Source organism: Glossina fuscipes, unplaced genomic scaffold, assembly GCF_014805625.2.
Source record: "Glossina fuscipes isolate IAEA_lab_2018 unplaced genomic scaffold, Yale_Gfus_2 61378, whole genome shotgun sequence".
Classification (NCBI taxonomy): domain Eukaryota; kingdom Metazoa; phylum Arthropoda; class Insecta; order Diptera; family Glossinidae; genus Glossina; species Glossina fuscipes.
In genome coordinates, this window is record NW_024003594.1 from 1 (window position 1) to 5,612 (window position 5,612).

At 35.1% G+C, this 5,612-nt stretch overlaps 1 long non-coding RNA gene and 1 pseudogene across 1 annotated transcript; one reads left to right on the top strand and one right to left on the bottom strand.

Annotated features, from left to right (window-relative positions):
• The first annotated feature begins 126 nt into the window (after positions 1-126).
• LOC119643598 lies at positions 127-1,174 on the top strand. Its single transcript, XR_005248344.1, has 3 exons — positions 127-212; positions 285-630; positions 684-1,174. It is a non-coding gene; the product is annotated as an uncharacterized LOC119643598 (long non-coding RNA).
• A 3,217-nt stretch (positions 1,175-4,391) lies between these two features.
• On the bottom strand, positions 4,392-5,393 carry LOC119643597 (annotated as a pseudogene).
• Positions 5,394-5,612: the final 219 nt, after the last annotated feature.

Genomic DNA, 5,612 nt, shown 5'->3' on the forward strand with positions numbered 1-5,612 from the left:
TTCGTTGTTCTTTTTTGTTTACTTCTCTTGCTTTATTACACATATGGTTTTTAAATAAAACATATTGCTATTGTTGCCTTTTGCTTTGTCATGTAAAGAAGTCTTTTTTTGCGCTCCTGTCTTTATCATCTTAAAGAGAAAAAGTTTGGTTAAAATATCATAGTTTAAAACACTATACTCGCTTTCTCATAAGCAAGCAATTTGCACTACCAGTAAGTAAATTAATTTTCTTATTTTTTAGTTTTTACTTGAAATGTCTAATTAATACCCTTAATTCGCCAAAGCGTGTAATTCATTATGCAGCATCAACCGTTCCACACATCATCATATACTGTCGTTAACGTTGATAAAGCGAAAAACTAATATAAGCCTATCATTCTATTGAGCACATTGGTCTTCTTGTCAAGAAGACTAATCCAACTAAACAACCAACCAGTTCAACTAAACAACCAAAAAAAAGGTAAGTAAAATGTTGTCATTATATACACATCAGGCGGACTGGTTCCTTCCCTTATGTAACGTCATTTGGCAGTAGAACAACATCGAGATTGACGGAAAATGAAGCTTGTAAGATGTCAAAAATCTCTGCGGGACGCTTCAAATCGTCTCACGTTATCAAAAAATCCGAAAGTAAACAATTTTATGTATTTGTTAACAAAGTATATTAAAACATATATAAACAGGCTTTTGACGACTTTTTTTGTTAATTTCTTGCGCTTTTCTTATTCTTGTGACACGTTGTTATACAATAAACGATTGTTCAAATATTTCTGATATTTATTGAAGTGATTGGATGCGCACACGGAACTTACACATATTTTCTTACGAAATGAAAGCTTTTCACAAACCGAAAAAACCTGAAAGCAATGAGGTTGAGTCAATCTTCACATACACAAGTTTTTGTCTGTATGCTTGCAAAAATTTTATTCATAAGGTTTGTGGTTACTTTAAAATTACGGCAGTAAACCGTTGATTTCCTGAATCCAAACCTATTTTGACGACGCTGTAGACATTTCGCTAGAAGCCTCCCAATTGCGTGAGGAAATAAGAACCGGCATTACTTCTGCGCGTGTAAACTGAATTGTATTGTTTATTTTCAAAAGAAAAGATTTCATTTTAAAACACTACGCCACATTTGCATAAAACCAATGCAAACAAACCGTTAACATAATTTCCGTAAACTTACTGTTCACCATACCGCCATTTTTTTATAAAATGTTTAGTATTTCCCTTCATTTCACCTCGTCAAAAATTTAACATAATTTTGTTACGCGATTTTGCTATTAATTGTATCTTCGTTTCATCAAGCATGATGTTAACCAATCTTAATCAACTTCAAAATTTAGCAAAGTTAAGTATTGTTTAACATCGTTAAGCAAAAATAAAAAGTATTTTTGAAAAATTGTTACATGAAGAACTTTTGTTTTATTGAGTATTGTAAGCAAGCGTTTTTGCTTCCTTACTGACAACAAGTAGGTTCGCGCGAATGTTTATCCGTAGACCCCAAGCCTACAGTTTGATTTGTCCCTTCACATGTCCTTTCACTGAATACGACCATCCGCCTCTGGCTCAGACATAGTGTAAGTAACACATGTAACTGCATAAACCTTATACAAATATGTTACAAACACATGTAACATAAGCCGCCGAATATTCGACATCAAAATTATAAACACAACGAGGCAAAACTATTCAAACTATGTAAATATGTACGTAAAATTGGAAAACGCATGTAACATTGCAACCATATACAAATATATTTGAAAATCACATACATAACTATATAAAATGTAGTATAGACACACATAACATGTAGAAAAAAAATGTATGCAGAAATTATAACCGATAGCGTAAACTTATAAAAAACTTTTGCCTATGCTCATTGTGAGCACATACCTAACGGTCTCCAAATCATACGATTTGGTACCTGGGTTAACATGGTACAAATGCACGTTGGAAAGGGCAATAGAATAAGCAGAGCCTTAGATGCTAGTGCTTTTAAGAATTTTTAGTCTTAGAATTTATTTCTCTGGCAAAATTAATAATAGCAATAATAATAATCATATATTTTACCTTCGCGACACTTCTCGACTTTTCAGCTCTAATATTTGTTTTCGACTCAAATGTGATGACTCTGCCTTCCTCAAATAGTCTATTTATATACATTTTTGCAAACATATCACTATTACGTATGGTCATGGCTTTATTTTTAATACGTTAATCTGCTTTTCCGTTAATTGTTTTCCTCGGCCGCCAACTGCATGTCGCGCCGCACTTGCGTTTTCCCACTCTAGGGAATTTATTTATTTTTTTTGGGAAAGTCGATTAGTTTGAATGAACTGGATTTGGGATTTCCGTAACGATGTCATAGATCTCCAATTGTAAGTCATTCAAGGAGACGATGGTTATCATTGCTGGGAAATCTTTAAATATCGGAATGCTGTCGATAGTAACTGAAGCATGCGGTCTTAAACAGTTGGGAAAACTCTGTGTACTCTGCGCAAGATCATTGACAAGCTTCGCGTTGGGTGCAGCTTAAGTTTTTTTTGAATTACTCTACCGATGAAGATGGCAATTATAGAGACACTGACGGCGGTAACGAAGACGATCTTTGCAGCGAAGATAACGCGATCTGGTCAAAAGGGAAGAAGGGCTTCATTTTTATCGAAGATTATAGGTTATATTCACGTACGATCCGTCAACGTTAGAACCATCTTACTAAGTGTTTCCGACCTTACCCTATCCATATATCGCTTAATTATTTGACGTTATAACTTTAAAAACGGCCCTCCAAGCTATTCTCCGTTTCTTGGATTTCCTGCGAGGGCTTCGCTTGAATCTCAGAATTTTTTTTAATCTCGTGAGCTATAAGAAGGATTAAAGAAGCATTGGTTTGAAATCCAGCAGGAGGATAAGTAGAAACCGTTGGCCCACAATATCAATCTCGCTTCGTTCACGGCTATGTGACTTCGGACTGTTGTTGTTCAACATACCCCTTGCCTTCATGACCATATTGATGATAATTAGTCTTATAATATGATTTTCTTTACGATATTTCGTAGCATCCATACAAAACTCATAAAGTATTCGGTTGATCAAAAGCCCGATAGTGCTTTAGATAGCCCGAAGTCAGTGGGGTCGTATGTAACGCGCAGAATGGCTTTTATTATTCCGACCGTTTCAGAATCGTAATTTGAATTGATCTAAGCCTGTCCGCCCGTCTAATGTGAATTTGCGTTCAAGCCGAAAGGAAGCAATTTTTGAGCTATTTCGATGAAATTTGGTACAGCGACGTATTTGGTGCGGATCGGTAACTTTTTCAACCACTTCCCATCTAACGCAGTTTTCTGAAAAATCGTTATATGGAAATAAATTTAAATATCAAAGTTTCTTGGCAAAAGCGGCTAAATGGTAGCATGTCGGCATTCTAAATTGGTATGAACACTTTTGACCGGCCTGGGGCAATTTGCGAACGTTTCCCATATAGCGAAAACTGAAGTTTTAGAGCATGCTTTTTTTGGGATATAAAGTGTTTCGAACTGGTTCCTTAGTGCGAATATTTACAGTTTGTGAGAAGGTGAAATTGTCCCTTTAATTTAGCTCCGGTGTATTCACTTCCTTTATTCTCTGATTTAAATAAAACTTTTCGGTAATCCAAATTCTCATATTAATAAATAAGGCTTTATATGGGAAGTAGCCGTGAAAGTGATCCCATCCGAACTATTTTCAATAGCGCTCGTCCTTGGGCCAGAACAGGTCAGCATTCTTATTAAAGGTTTAAATAGTTATACAAATTTCATATTTTAGATTCTATTCTAGCCTAAAATGTCTTATTGTTGATCGTCGTTGGACGGTAGGGGCAGTCTTTGCCCTGATCAACACAAATTCCGCACTTGTTTTTTACCGGATGAATAGGGACTTTATTTTATCCTCACGTCTCCTCACGTGTTTCGGTTAAGAAAAGGGAAGAAGAAATGATCTTTTTCTTTCCCAACGTTCAGACTGGCGTTGCCAATCGGTAATTTAATATACGGTATTAATGTATGGCGGTACAATATTGGGCAATGCAGGCGATTTTCAAGCCTACCACCTTTAACTAACGTTGAATATCAAATAATATAAATAATTATACTAACTTGATATAAAGAATACACTGCTATATATAAATAGACAAGGTGTAAAAATGTACTTATAGATACGGATGGAATATATGTATATGAAAATATACTGATATATATATAGATAGAACGAGGATCTTAAAGTACATGTAAGACCAAGAAGAGCTGAGTGACTTTGCTTTTTATAAGTTTTAATTTAATTTTGAACTATTTTTGGAACTATTTTTGGGTCATGCCCTATTTAAGCCATCCCCATAAGTGCGCACGTGACAAACATGCTTTTGTATAGAAAGAAGATATAATTTTTGTGTTCTATAACAAAAATAAGAATTGTGTTAGACAACATGGTGTAGGGTATCGAAAGGTCGGCCTTGTTCGACTATAATGTTCTTACTTGTTTAAAAGTAGTTTAAAAGTAGGTACATTAGTAGTTATAAAAAGTCCCATTGCCGTAATTCTCAGAAATATTAGAAAACATAATTTAAGTATACAAGAAAGTAGTGCATAAAAGAAAGTAATTCCTAGAAAAAAATTTGAGCCAAAAACCGTTTTTAGGCAACAATTGGAAACCGTTAGCATCCAGTTTGAGCGGTATGGAGAACTTCTTAGCCGCAGCGAGATGGAAATCACGTAACAGATAATATATTAAAACTTTAGATTCTAGCAGAGCAAAACGTGAACCTGAGGAAGAGAAAAATAAATTAATATACGACAAACTGGCCATCAGTCACTTAATCACCGACCAATACAATTTCTGGGGCCTAGCTCAAAAGGTAACTATGTAAATGGTCTTATGTTGTCCTTATTCTCCTCCCTAAAACGTTCGGGGTCAAATTTGTTGGGATTTTCATAATATTGAGGCTCCCGATGTGTACCAAGAGCTCCAAGAGGTATCCAAATAGCGTCACTTTTTTTAAGTTCCAACTTTTCAACGGTTTTCAGCTCATAAGTTATATCATCGGTACACACCCGATATCTTGCAGGGACGACACTCCATTTGCGTAATGTCTCGGAAGCTACCATATCCATGTAATGCATATTCAGTATTATATCGTAAGTTAAGGGTTTGCCATCCAAATTTCGATCGACATCCTGAATTTCTGGTAAGATTTTTTCTTGAACATCTGGATTTTTATATAACCTCATGGGCAATCAAACATAGTAACGAGGCAGCTGTCTCGAAATCAGCAAAGAAAAAAGAAAAGCATTGCCTCTCTCGCGGTTATGTGATTTCAAGTTGTCACTTTTCAGCATGCCTCTTGCCTCCATTAGCATATTTATCATATCTGGCCTTCTAATATGATTTTCTTTACGACGATGCGATCGCATCCAAAACTAAATGCATAACTGACTTCTTATCAAATAGCCCGATCCCTAGAAACTTTATAAAAAACTATTGTTGTAAACCTTTTAACAAAAATCTTACGACATTTAAAAAAAAAGTACCCTCATTAATTTTCCTATGGAAAGATTTAAAGTTTTGTATAAATGTAA